The sequence below is a fragment of the Egretta garzetta genome, unplaced genomic scaffold (assembly GCF_000687185.1).
Source record: "Egretta garzetta isolate BGI_Z169 unplaced genomic scaffold, ASM68718v1 scaffold425, whole genome shotgun sequence".
Lineage (NCBI taxonomy): Eukaryota > Metazoa > Chordata > Aves > Pelecaniformes > Ardeidae > Egretta > Egretta garzetta.
The window spans coordinates 3762461-3777767 of record NW_009259796.1 but is presented as its reverse complement, the minus strand read 5'-3'; positions in this window follow the sequence as shown (position 1 = coordinate 3777767).

Genomic DNA, 15307 nt, shown 5'->3' with positions numbered 1-15307 from the left:
TGCTGCGTGCGTTTGTATAGCGTGCGTTTGTATAGAGGCATCTCATCTGGGCTGTCGACCTCATCGCCTTCATAGCAGTACACTCCTTGTTTCCTTTGAGGTGTTTCATGGGCTTTTCCTTGTTGGCTCCTATTACCTCAGGAGCCTCTGGCTCACCACCGCCAGCTTTGATGTTTGGGGAGAAGGGAAAAAAGGCACACTTGTTTTTTTGACTTAGAATGAAAATATTCTTCATAACGCGTATAATATTAAGAGTTCTGTGAATAAAAAGAGACATCTGTGGTATCAGCTGTGTTTTGTTGCTTTTTTTTTAATTGCTTAAAAGTACATCTCAAATAGACTCCTAAGTGCTGTCATGAAACATGCGAATCCAGATGGATGCAAAGTTGTTCTGTGCAGCGTCCAACTAGTGAAATTCCTGGAATGGAGCGAACCCTCTGGATGGCAGATAGCTGGGAGGAGAGTGCTAGATGTCAGTTCTCTTTCTCACTGAGAGTTTTGTTTTCCAAAGTGATTCTGTGTTGGATCATCACCAGTAGTAAATCAGCATTGTTGCACCTGACCATAAAATTAGTATTTTACATTAGGTGTAGAAGATCAGAAGTCTGTGATATATTTTTTTTATTATTATTATTTTTATTTCCAGGGTAAGTCAAGATTTTCAGCTGATTTTAAAATTGGGATAGTTTGTACCTCAGTTGTGTACTCTAGTGCCGTTGGAGATGTGTCCCATGGAGTGGGTTCTTGGGAAGTGTTGCTTTTTCTGCTTGTGGCAGGAGAGCAGGAAAAATCATCTCTATCCATCTCTTTCATCCTGTGCTGAGAACAGCACAGTGTGAGCTCTCTAACCTTACGGCACTGAATTCAGTCCTTGTCTACTTGCTTAAAGGAGTCCAGTATTAGTTGCAGACATGTAAAATGTTTGTACTTGGTGCTGTTATTTTGGATATCAGCACTGCCTGATTTCCAGAGTTTGATCAAAGAGCTGTAATTGCTCTTATGTCGGATGTTATGTTTCAGCTCTCTGCATGGTTAGTATATGAAGAAAACGGAACCCTTGTGTTCTTGAATAACAGTTTTGGGAGCTGCATGCGGTAGAGCTTTACACAAATTGTAAGGACTGTAACAAATGTGAAAGAAAGCAGAAGTGATCTGTATATGAACACTTACGCTGAGATTAAAATCTAGGTCTGGCAATTCCTCTTGGGAAAAGGAAGCTGGAGCACAGGACAACTCCTGCAGTGCTTGTAGCTTCTTCTACTGCATGGAATTGCATGCATCTCTCTCTCTTGTTGTCATTGGCTTGCTTGGCTTTAGAGTGATGATATTAACAACACAACCACCCACCCCATTCCAGTCTCTTTTCTTTACCAAGAGTTAAGTTATTGGCTTTGTAATACTGTAAGCGCAGTTGTTCTCACACAGTCTCCATTCTCTTCCAGCTCTGATGTGTCTTAGTGTAGTATGGGATTGATCTGTATGTGATACAACTATAGGGATGCTTTTTAGTGAAGTTAGTTTTAGCAATGTTAATCAGGGTACTGATTCTGTCTGATCAAGATAGAAAAATTGACTCTGTGGAAAATGTGAAAGATATATTGAAAAGCTTGGTAGGACTGTTGCAGCTGTGTTGGTTTTCTACATCCTCAGCTTGTCCTTAATATTAATTTAAGAGCATTTGAATAAATTTTCTATGTATAAATTATTTCATTAGCAGAAAGTTTTTCTGTTTGTACTTTAATGTAAAACTTGGAATTCAGGATTTTCCTGGTAGTACTTACAGAAGTAATTCAACTAGAGAAGATGGTTACCGTCGACTTTGCCAATCAGATAAAGTAATGCATGCTCCAGTTTACACATATGTATATCTATATAAAATGAATCATTTGCAGTTATTTTTCAGAGCTTTTCATTGAAGAATTTAATGATTATTTGAATTATTGCTGTAATTTTTCTCAACTTGGTTATTAGAATTCCACTATCTGTTTATGGACTGTTTTGAATTTAAAAAAAATGCATGCGGGGAAAAGAGTTGTAAAATATCGATTCAGATTTACTTACAGTAATAATTTCCTCTTACAGAGTCACCTCATAAAGAATAGCTGCAATGGGGTTTTTGTCTCATTAAACTGGTGAATTATAAATAAACACTGGCTGTGGTATAGCATATACTATGTGTTACATTCATGTATGTTATTTTAAAATTATGAATCGTTTTAAAGCAAGGACCATCTAATCGGTTTCAGATGCAGATGCATTATTTATTAGCTTATCAATCTGTAGATCATAATGGTCTGTAAATATAATCTGTTGTATGATTTTTGATCCTCTGTAAATTTTCAGTCTTTACAGATAAGCCAGAGCTTTCTGGAACTGTTGCCTACAGAAAAACTAAGTGTATTTACATATTTCTTTGGTAAATATCTCTAGTTTTCTTTTGGTTTGATTCCTCCCCCCCCCCGCCCCCCCCCAGCACCATTTCTTTGATTCCTGAGTATCCTTCTTCCTACCATCCTTCATCATAACATTTTAAAGTTTTACTTCACGGCACAGCAAAAGAGAAACGCTTTTCTAGGACCATACTGCTGTTCCCTTTGTATCTTGCTACCCATATTTTGCTCTTGTATTTGGTAGCCCTTGTAATTTTTGCTTCTTGATGAGCCCTTTCTTGTCTTTGCTTTTTCCTTGTAGTTTGAGTCTGGTTAATTGATTCCTGGTGTGAATTTTTGTCCCTGTCCCATATGTACTGGACCAATACTGAAGTAAGAGTAATGACAGACTTCCTTGGCTTTGGTCTTTAAGGCACTCTTGCATGGGCCAGCCTTGCTCCTAGAGTGCAGGTCATGTTTCCTCCATAAGGTCGAGGCAGCTCCTGCAGTGTGGAACTTGCTCCCTTTTGGCAAACCTCACGCACATGAATGTAACCCATCAATGTCAGGCCCCAGAGGTTTTGAAAACAGAGGGCTTAAATGTTCTAGAAAAATATGGGGAAACATTGAAATGACTGTTACTTCTTCCTTCACCTGTCCTGCTTAATTTTTTCAACATCTGATTATCTGTTGTCATTTTTTTTTTTTTTTTTTTTTTCTTTTTTTTTGTTCCTGTCAGTTTATACAGGTAATGTCATCCTTGATCATGATGGTATCAGTTTGGAGAGTTCTGGTTTATTTTTGTTTTGTTGTGTCCTGGACTAAATGACTCAATACCAAGGAGGCAGTGGAAAGTCTGGCAATTGGTAAACAAACAACCCCAACCCCCAAACCCTCATTCTGTAAGTAGCTACACCTGGATTTAAAAAAAAAATAAAAATCTTGCCTGTCAGTTTTTCTGTTCTTAGTAGACTGTTTACTTTAGGAATGCCATATGTGAAAGTTGGAAGCTTTTCAGGAATATCTCATGATAAATAGGAGCCCTACACGTACATATTTTGGCACGCTGGAATGATGATAATATGTTATTTTATACTCTCCCCAAAAATCTAGTAGAAATTAATGTTTCCCTAGCAGCTGATCAAGATAGGCACCCTTTGCAATTACGAATCACTTGATATCCTCCTGAAGCATTACAGATTTGATCTGTGCCTCTTTCACTTTGTTGATGTGAAAAAGTGAAAGTTTTAAACCTGCATCAATTTTCAAGCTGCTGTGTGAACTTCTGTATCCTGATGTTTATCTTGTACTTTCCTGGGATTGCTTTCTGTTCTTGTTTTGGATTGCTTTCAGTGATGCCAAACCTCCATCTCATTTTTGTTCACATGTACTACTTCTAATTTTGTCACTGTTTAATGAATAAAAATCTTGTCTTATATTAACGGGTTTGGTTTGGTGTGGTGTTTTTTTTTTTTTTTTCCCCATGACTTATTTTCCCTGGTATTTTGTCTTCGTAACGCTGCTGCCCCATCATGCTGTATTTACTGGAGTTATTTGAATAATGTACTTTATTTCCATGGTTAGACCTACCTTCTACTTGCTTAGTTACAAAGCTTACAAGAAGCTTTCTCATTTAGCTCATAAATCTCAGTCAACTGTGAAAAGTTTAGTAACCTTTGGGTATACAAGGGGACGTTTATGGTCCAGTAAAAGCTCTGAACATGACATCTCTTTTTAGTATTAATAGATGTTACGGTGTTTGGAAGGTGGCCAACTAAGTTCTTTTGTAAGTGCAATTGGAGAAGGTACTGGTTTTGAGAACATGCTATGTTTTTAACTGAAAAAATGATTATTTGTGTTTTGAGCTGTGAGTATCCTGCCGCATCTAAATCTAGCCTTTATTATAAAGCCAGATTTTTGAAAATATATGTGAAATATATAATCCACTTGAAAATTTGTACTTGATCTGAAGACCACCCCTCACTGGTGTTGAAAGAAAGATTCTCACATGTGGATTCATTTCTTATATGACTATTTTCACTAACACAAGCAAACCATTTCAGTTTGGATGTTGATGTTCTTTTTCAAATAAAACAAAATAGGTAAAATATGAGATATTTAATTTTCTCACAATCCTGTAAATAACTTTTTCATGTTTACCTATAGTCTATACGATATATCCAAACATGACACCTACAGTCCCTGCTATTACAATGCCAAAGGCAACATACATATCCTTCCTGGATACATTAATATAATGGTATTGATGATTAGTTCTGAGAGAATCTGAACTGAAGGACCTTTGCCAAAATATTTAATATGTCTGTCTTCATGGAAGTAGGAGAAGATCAAATAAAAATTAATGGCACAGTTTGATAAGACTAAGACCCATCAGCCAAGTTTTTTATCCTCTATCAATTACCAAATGTTAAAACAGTCCTTTTTAACTAAACAAAAATATTTCTAAGTATATAATATTCAGCGTTTTCTGGGTCTGGGGGTGAAGATTACCATCACTTCCAAACAAAAGTGGGTGATTAAAAAAAAACCAAGCAACCAAACTCTAGTGTCTTAATTAGGAAGTTAAATATGCATTTGTGTTGTCCAGCTAAAGTTAAGATACTCTCCAGTTTCATTTTTTTTTTTTTTTTTATTTTTGAAAGATTGGAAATCTTAGTATGAGCTTCTCCAAATTTTCTTGTACTTTTATGGTTGCTTTGTCTGCTTTTGAACTGAAGTGTGAGATGCCGTGGTTTTGTGTGAGATGCCGTGGTTTTGTGTGAGATGCCGTGGTTTTGTGTGACAGGACATTAATCTATCTCTGTGTGTGCTAAATTAGGTGAGAACGTGAGATAAGAAGATAGGAAAGGAACAACCTTGGGTGAGGCTCTTCTAAGTGTGGGGCCCTCCTGGGAGATGCACAGGTTTTGCTATTTGGTTACTGCCTTTCCTGCAGAACAACCCCCAGCACCTTCCCCTGGCACGTTGAGCTGTGTTTTTTAAGGGTGACGGAGCACTGGAACAGGCTGCCCAGGGAGGTTGTGGAGTCTCCTTCTCTGGAGATATTCAAGGCCCGCCTGGACGAAGTCCTGTGTAGAATGCTCTAGGAGAGCCTGCTTTAGCAGGGGGGGTAGACTAGATGATCTCCCGAGGTCCCTTCCAACCCTTGCGATTCTGTGATTCTGTGAAGTGGGGAAATGCTGCAGTTCTCTTGCCAGCTCATGGCAGGAGAGTATGAGGTGGTGAACGAGTGAGCAAGAACACTGTGTGTTCTGAGGCTTCAAGTATTTTTGATATAAGAAAGAGGAAAAAGTCCACCTGTTCATGAAGACCAGCTTTTGGGCTGTTCTGCAGTTCAGTGTGAATGGACAGCTTCCAATAGGAATAGCTGGCTAGTGTACAAGGCAGAGGGGAATACGCCTGTGGTGACTGGCTGGATAACATCTGTTGGCGCTTCCAGGAGGTGATGGTCTCTTTCAGCGTTGACTATGAATTGGAGAGCATGTGGGGAAAAATAGTCACATTTGTTGTATTGACGAAAGGGGGAGAAAAAGAATACTTTCTCTGCAGCACTGCATGTAATGCTGGCAACTTCACTTTTGAGACAGAAGCGGGAATTACATAAGTAAGTGCAGAACTCATAAGCCCACCTTTTGAAGAACGCGAACCAGCCCAAGGATCTCATGATCTTCTGCATAATTAGTGCAAGTTTTGGGGCAAAAATGGGTTTGAATTCCTCATCAGGTGAAAATCCTCCCCCTCCCTCAGTAAAACCTGTGGAAGAGATGGCAAGGTTCAGCTGAATGGTTGGTTGTTTTGGTTTTGTTTTTTTTTTTTTTTATTCCTAGTGATAATTTTTTTTTTATCTTGGTGATATTGTAAGAAATGACAAGAGTTTCACATTTTCCTATCTTATTCAAAGGATTTGGGATTGATTATATAATTAGTGGTGAACTACATAATTTCTTAGGAATGATGAAACTGAAGTCCAGCTCTGATATATGGCAAGCATTTATTGGTGCCATAGTATTTTTATTTTGCTACTTGACTAACCCTGTTCCGAAAAACACTAAGGTGCCTCAATAAAAGAAAACACCTTTGCTTTGAGCACTAGAATAATACTGGGTGAGATTTTGCTCAGATAGTTCTGTGGGGTTTTTGGAAAGATAATTTGAACCTCATTGAATGAAAAATTGGCTGGATTAATCCAAAAGGACTTTCTTATGAGATTTATAGTCATTCCTGGTGTGAAATAGAAAATAAATGTTATGAACTATATGTGTATTCCATCTCGCATATTTGTGCTAGCTGCAAGTCAAAGGTTTGTGCATGGAATTTACCCCCTTGATTGAGGAGGGATTTATATAGTAGTCCTGTAGTCCTTGGCCTATAAAAGTGCAATCTTCTTTGGTTGTGTTTTTTCTTTTTTTTTTTTTTAAAAAAAAAAGGAGGGGGGAGGGGGAAGGCTTTGTTTGGTCACATACCCATGTTCACACCCACTTCTCTCTGGCCTGCAAATAATCCACTTTTCCCTCCTCCCTCCCTCAGTTCTGGCTCCAAGGTATCATCATGGAGCCAAGATCCATATTTCAAATGGAAAACGAAGCACCATGTGGACCTGATCTGTAGCTATCCTCGCCCCATTTCTTAGTCATAAGTTTTAATGTTGTGTGTGAAAGTGATGTTTTTGAAACTGGCTTCCTCCTTGCCCTGGGTCCATTTATGTTAGCTTTATTAAGAAATTGTCTGAGCAATATGTAGTTTTGAACATTAACTTATTTGTGATTTTCCGTGCATTTCATTACATTCAAAGAACAATGTTTAGTGATATGTGTATCCAGCAAAGGATAAAAGATGTATAAGAATTGCAAGGACTGTGATAAGATCTTAACAACAGATAGTTGTGCATGCAAATTGCTGACAAGGGATTAAGTGTTCTTGCTGACTTGAGGGTCAATGTTCAATAGAAAAAAAAAAAGAGAAATTTTGTGTATCTTAACTGTTTGATGCACACACTTTGAAATGATTTGTACAATTTCCCTCTAAAACCACACTACTGAATGTGTAAGGACACCTTTTTTTTTTTTTTATTGTGGCTTGGCTCATCTACAGAGTGAGGAATTAAGCGTGATAATAGAAAATTCTGCATAGTTACAGATGATGGCATGTTAGCCTTGTGCTAAACCAATTCGCAGGTATGGCTGATTGATGTAGGAACCTGCTGAGCCCTTTAAAGTAGTAAAAGAAAAGGAGAAAAAGTTGGCATTCCCTTTCTTCCTTTAGACTTATAAATCAAAACTCTTTGCAAGGAAATGCTACATGAACACTTACAGTGTCTGGTAAGTGTATTGTAACTTAGGAAGCTTTTTGTACACTTCCTGTCATGACAGAATGATGTCCATCTTAATGTCTGCATCTGATAGGTAAGTTTTTATTAAATGTGCTTCTCGGAATTGGAGATGCATCTGCATACAGAGGCACCTTCAGCTTCTCAGATACTACCTTTTCTTAACTCTGTTTGCTGAAAACAGTGGATATAAGTGTCAAGTATATCTTAGGATAATTGTATCCAACAACTGAAGTGAAAAACTTTATCTGTCAAGTACGTGATGCTATGTTATAGCCATCCTTTGCTGGACCCATGCACATACACACTGCCAGAACAGCCCCACCACGCCCATAATTTTTCTTAGAAAAATAAAGGAATCTCTTAGCCATTTGTTTTTATTATGTTCTGTTAGGCTTTCACAACAGCCAGATGGCCAAGCTTTGTAGAAGATAAATCATCTTGCAGACATGAACTCCCCAAATAAATAAGCAAATGAATGATTAATTTAAAAATACTTGTTGTGAAGGGCTTACATTCTTTAAAAAATTGAATGGTGGCATATATATATATACACACTGCTGCTCCATTTCAGCTGCTTATATGCATCATTCAGTGTGGGTTTGCCCCATATTTTTAATAGCAAGCACAGCTTTCTTTTCTGAAAATCTGTTGGAGTGAAAAGCTTTTCATCTGTAGAATACCTGAAAAACAAAAGGACAAAACTAGTTTATACAATAATATCAGTGGGGTGAAGGAAGGAAGCTTATGGGACTGGGGGGTCTGGACTGTTATGCATAAATCTTTATGAATCCATCAAAATGAAAGTAGTAAATAAAATTACTGTATCTGAGTCCTTTGAAAGAACTCATTAGGGATTTAGATAATCTTATAGAAGGGAAGAAGAATCCTCTCTTAGGAGGGGATTCCTGGAAGCTGATTTTCCTTGAAAAAGAGTTTATACCACTGTGGGTGCTTGCTTCTTTTTCTTTTTTTTTTTTTTTTTTTTTTTTTTTTTTTTTTTAAACAAATTAGGTAAACTGTGTATTGATGCTTGTAAAACCATTGCTGGCAATTTTACTAGCTGTGAATTATTGCCTTGCTTCATAGCGTGATTAACACTTCTAACTGTAGACTAATTAAAATGCCAATCAGCTCTGAAAAGAAGCAAAATAGCATCTTTATTTGATTTGCCAGTGTGAAGGCTAAATGATGGAGCTCATCAGGCGCCCAGGGTTCCGCACAACTGGAGCGTGCAGCCTCCCCACAACTTCCCACAGACGCTCCCAGTTGGTGGATGGCCCATCACTCCCATTGCTGATGGGTTGGTGTATGCTGAGCTGCATCTTGCAGCCTTTAAAAAAAACAAAACCAAACAAACAAAAAAAAAAAAGAGATGAGGGATTAGGGGAGCTGTACAAGGATCTGTACTGGTTTAGAAGGCTTTGGCTGTGTCTTTTGTACGTGAAGTTGTATACTATCACTTGGCAGAGTAAAATACTGCTAGTATTTTCACACTGGGCCCAAACTGTGGAGATTTGAAAATAGTGGGTAGAAAAAGCCATGAATGAAATAAACCTTTTTTTTTTTTTTTCTTTTTTCTTCTTTGAATAAAATTCAGCTTGTGGTCTGAATATAACATTCTGACAGAAAAAAAAAATTTTTGGTAACTTTATGCCATTAGATTGCCAAAATGAGTTTTTCTTAAAACAGTTACTGATGGTTTTTCTTTTTTGTGAAACTGATTGTTAGTCAAGCAGTTTGTTCTTATTAAAGATTTTTTTTATAAGGTCATATACCGTGACACTATCTATCCATTACTATGTTCACTGATCATGTAAATGAGAAGATATGAGTGCTGGCTTCTCTGATTGAAGCCCTGTTGACTGTCATTAGCAGGGGTTTTTTAAAGCCAGAGACTGGGATGCTGGGCAGATTTCATTGCTGTTGAGGGAGGCAATGTTCTTTGTTATTCTTAGCCTCTGACCATTGCTAAAGCTGAATGTTGCCCATAGCTGTCTGTTGTTTACCTTTTAGGTTGTGAAGTCTGCTATGCCTCTAGGGTACGAGGCAAAGGTTGGCAAATTTATGGGACTTTTGGTTTTTGTGTGAATGTCCCGTTCTGATCTTGAGGACCATTTTGAGATTGCGTGTCTGCACATATTAGATTTTCAGTCTGTAGCATCATGTACCTGTGGTCTTCTAAAAAGTAATTTATAACAGAAAGAGGAATTTTGGTCTTGAACAAGTCTGTTCTTGTTCAGAGCTTGTCTTACATTTTATGGCACTGTTATAATTCAGATCAAGTAATTAGGTTACCATTTTTGTTTTCATGACTTCCTGTAGGTCTAGAGCTGAGTTCATCACATACAGTAACACTTCTATGTAACTGACTGATAGCATAATTAATTTTTAATACCTTTGTATAAAAAAAAACCCTAGATATTACTAGACTGAAAGAAATCACATCTGCTGTGGTAAATGTTTTCTCTCTGTACTGTTGCTGTGGGGTGACACTGTTCCATTTAATGCTAACAAAGAATTGTGGCTTCTTAGTATTACACAGCAAATGAGACCCAAGAATGCAGATTTTGAAGAGTCTAGACTTGCCCTTTTCCTGGTAGTGGTAGATAGCACTGATTATTCCCCCTGATGTTTGTTGTATATGCAGCTATGAATTAATATTTTTTCAAATGGGTACTTGACACAGGACGAGTAGTAAGCTAGATTGCATTGTATCTTTTTTTAATTGGATTAGTTAAAAATGAACATGACTTGGCAGAAGAGCTGCCTTCTGCAACAAGGATATCCATCAGTTACACGATTCATCCACACACCCTACGCCACAAATGCCAAGGAGAGACATATCTTCCAGTGTCCTAATCTTAAAGTTGTACAAGTGACTGTGATCAGCTGTTACTAATCTTATAACCTGATTTTTCTTTTGAGATAATATTTATGACTTGAAAGACAAAATAAAGAGTTCTACATGTCTGTCTAGTTCACATTTCCAAATGTCAGCATAGTGGTCCAGTATTAGAAGTAGGTTGCCTGTGTAAAATGTGACTAATTTATGACATTATTATTTGATGGCCATATACAATCAGTCCACTGTCTGTCTCACACTGATGTGCTGCCTCTGCGGCCAGGAGAGGAGGCTTTGTAAATGAAAGTAAGGACATGGCTAGTGTATGGTGACTGCCAGCTTCTGGCTGGCTGGGTTAGAAGCTTCATTGTCAAACTGAGCAATGAAACTGTTCCCTTGCACTGTGCAGCTCAGGGTACTGCTTAAAAATTTGCCATTGTATGTAATCGAATATAAGCATTAATGGGCAATCTGCACTTTTATTCACTATTGCCATTATTAGAAAAGTCAGGTAGAAATTTGTACAGGATTCACTGCATAAGTTGAGCATGTTTGGTATTTAAACAGCCTTTTCTGGTCCTATCGACTTAAAATAGTCCTTGTTTCAAAATTTTTGTGGTCATTGGTGACTTCCTGAGAAGACTGCATCTCTGTGCCAAGGTCGTAATTCGGACTTATCCAATACTTAAATGAATGAAGCAAGGCAAATGAAAATAGTAACACAGGAAAAATTAAGTATCCTATTTCAATCTGAATTTCAAGAACAGATTGGGGGTTGTTTGGTTGTTTGGGGTTTTTTGTTGTTTAAATTCTGTGTGTTTGATGTTAACAAGATTGCAGTTTTGAGTGTTTGACATGTGGAAGCATATTTCAATGTTTTTTTTATTATTTAGCTCTTAATTGTGTCATTTTTGCCTCCATGAGCAAGTGGAATGATGGAAATCTCTATTTTTATTTGTAATTATTAATGTACTTTAGGTTTATGTTTCATACTATTTTTAATTATTAAGTACGCTCAGTCATTTTGGAGATTACTGGACTCTGCTGTGCTAGAAAAATGGAGAGCTGTGCTTTTTGGATGTAGGTGAGGTGGTTATTTAATTGCTTTGTGATAATAGATGGTTACTATAGCTTGTAGCTATATACTACAGAACTGGATTCTGCAATGCCAAAGACAGTTGTATCCAGTTTAACTGGAGGTTAATCCAAGTTTTTTTTAAAGGACAGCGATGCAAAGCAGTGAGTTTTTCATAGAAAGATAAAAGCAACGTTAAAAGACATGGAGAAATTCAGAACAATGCTTGGAAGCTGCCTCCTGAAAAATTCAACTGAGAATAAAGGAAAAGGTTCTTGTTTTAAAACAAATAAGACAACACTGCGGTTTTCATAGAAGCCAGAAAGCAGTGAGAATGGTAGACTCTCACTTCATGTCTTTAGACAGTATGCGTTGCTTTGAGAGAGACACTGGCAAAGAACACAAACTGTAGCAGGACAATAGGATAAGACATTATTACCCGTAGGTAATTTCTATGAATCCAAGAAGCTGAGAATCAGGCCTAGTGATTGTGGTAGCTACTGTAAATTTATATGACATGTCACATGTAATTGGAGAATCAATCCTTCACTCCCTAAGCATATATATGCTTAAACAGCTTGAACCAGAGGGTGGTTTTCTGAGTATTAATTAACACAATATATACAATAGCTGGCAGAGTAGTCTGCTGGGAAAAGAAACAATATTTTTCAATTCTTTAAACAGTCCAGTAAAAACAATTCAGTTTCTGTAAGGAGTTCTTGTAGTAAATCATTACAGGCAATAAACAGCTCTTTTTCCCTATATAGTTGACGAGTTAAGTATTGCTCTGAGGGAGACTTTAAAGGACTCCAAGCTCTTATGTTACATCTGTATAGGAGTACAGATGTAGAGCTAAGGGGAGCACAGTGTCACAGAGAGCCTCTGGGAGCTACATTGCCTGAGAAGATGGATGGGAACTTGTTACTTCGGGTTCCTAAGAATAAGCTGTCAGTGACTAGTAGGAAGCATCTCCCTAGGGAGGCAGATGACTTCTACTGCCTGTGGATCACAGCTTTTTCCTTGGTATTTAGCTTAAGTAGATGTGCTTGTAAGAGGTACATACATACCCTGGAAATTAGGTAGGACAGGGGGCTATTTGGAAGGGAACGCTATTTTCAGTCTTATTGAATGGGAAATCTTTATCCTTAAGGTTGCACCAAACCCAAGAGTGCCTTCGGAAAGGCATTTCTGTGAGTTTTTGCATAAGTGTGCTGCATCGTTGCTCTTCTGTTGCAAAAGAAAGTCAAGTCTGTAATGATGAAATTAAGACTTTTTCTGTCACAGACATGCATTGGGAGTATTGTTTCTGACATAACTGAGGTAGAAGCAGTGAGATGCTGTTTCACTCTTTTTTAATAAGAGACTCCAATCTTGGCTAATTGCATGTGGAAATGTACTTTGTACTTGCTGAAGGTTACTAAGGAAAAAACTGGCGAGAGGAGAATCATTCATTTTTAAAGATGAATGATACTAGTGAGATAAGGGAAAAAGGAAGAGAGCAAACTTTGGAAGTACTTAAGACCCTAGAGAATTGGACTGTGACCTTTTATATAAACACGAATATGATTTGTGAAGAGGATATTGAGTAAAGTATTTCCTTCCCTTTTCAAGTATTTCAACTAATCTACAAGAATATGTAGTGCATTAAAACCACAGTGGGGCTAAGGAGCTCAGACTTCAGGCTGAAAAGAGGCCAAATTCGGAGGGGTATGAGAAGTACTGAAACCTGTGGCGGCAATGCACATCAGGTTGTTTGCTTGAGCACACTTGTAAAGACAGTGAGTTGCTAGGGTAGAAACAAAATCCTTCAGCAGAAGTTGCCAAGCCTAAGATCTGTTTTGTGTTAATGAGGGGAAAAGTATATATGCCTGCAGCAAAATCAAGTGTTGTAAGAAGCGTAAAAACCTCCAAGGTGCTTTCATCTCCTATAAGGACAACTGGGAGAAAAGAGGGAGCAATCAAAGAGTTCTTTCCTCTCACAGGAGGAAACAGGTTTTGGTAAGATCATCCCTATTTCATTTTCCCCATGTTACTTCTCTTGGTGTGGGGTTGTTTTGATGATGGTGATGACTAAAGAATCAGAATATCAAACCGAATCTGAATTATTGGTTAAGCAATAGAAACCTTGCAACCTACCTTAAACCCTTGATTGAAAGGCTGAAAAAGGTGTACTTCCCCAGAGTTTAGGAGTTCCTCTCGCTTGACTTGCTGTTTCTCTCTTATTGCACGAATTCCAATCACCCACAACATGAAATGGCTTCAGCATTTTATAACTGGAACAAGAGGAGACAGAAAATAGAAGACTCACGCTGTGGATTTTAAAAATAAATAGCTTCAGGAGGATTACTGGGCTGTTGTAGCTGGAATGTGCCTTTATCAGAGTTGCAATGAAACGCATCATTTCTGTAAATATGACATGTTTAATTTTAATTTTCAGTGTAGACTCGTCCCAATATCTTTACGCTGGTGTTATTGTCAGGCTGAAGTTGCCAAGAAGTCTTTATTTTCTTGTTTGTATCATTCTCATTGTTTCATATTTAGTTGTCACTCTAGTAACATCATAGCATGGGGGGTTTTAAAGAGTGTTCACATATGCTTTTTTTATCTTCAGTTGACAATGTTGACAGACTGTGAATACTTTAAATCTTATCATATCACATTGTCTGTTTTGAAAGACAAATCATTTTGTAGAAGTAGAGAAAGACTCAAATCCAGCCTTGCAGGTACATAAGTTTGTGGCTTCAGCCATTTATTTTAAGGGACGACGTGTAGCTTGCACTCTTGAAGATCAGGGATTTAGTCTCCAAAATGCCTGTATAAGTAAGAGAAGACCTTAAGCTAAATCATGAAATTATTTCAAAGCCAAATTCCCCATTAACAGGGTTATTCTTTATTTGCTTTTACAGTTAGCTGTTTGTTCTTAGTAAATTTATTCATGGTCCTCTATCACAAGTACTCTGAGTAAAAGAAGTCCAAAATGTTCCTTCCCTTTAAAGGTCTGTGTTTGCATAGTCTTGTTTTAAGTAGCTTTAGCTTTGTATTCATCAGAGTTCCATAAACGTAATGGGAATTTGTGTTTTTGTAAGGCCAATCCACAAGCCTGCTGCTTCTGCCAAAATCACTTTCAGAGAAATGTAGTTATGTTCTCTAGAGACATAAATGGTTATCACAAATAGGTGGTAAGAAACAGTTAGGCATTTGCATTAATTTCAATTCCTTTTCAAAATTTAGAGAGGTGGAGGGAAATAATTAAAAAAATTAATAATGTTAACTATATTACATATGATTTTCACAGGGACTACAAAATGTGATGAGGTAAACTTTCTGAAATTAAATTCTTATCATGATGCATTCTGCCCTTGAAAAATTTAATATAAGAAAAAATATCTACTAATCAATGTGAAAAGCAGCAGTTATGCCATGAAACAACTAAGGATATAATTTAAAATACATTGTTGGCAAATGCTCTGATACGAACTTGGTATTTCACTTGGAGCTTCTCTTAGGAGTAATTAGTTACTTTTAAGTATGCTAGCAGTGAAATTAAATGGTTGCACTAAATGAAGTAAGAAGTAAAGTTTTTGGGTGTGGAAGGAGAGTTACTGGATTACGTAAACTTCTATGTGCAGTTCTTTTATGAAAAGAATTTGGACCTTAGCTTTAAAACTCTG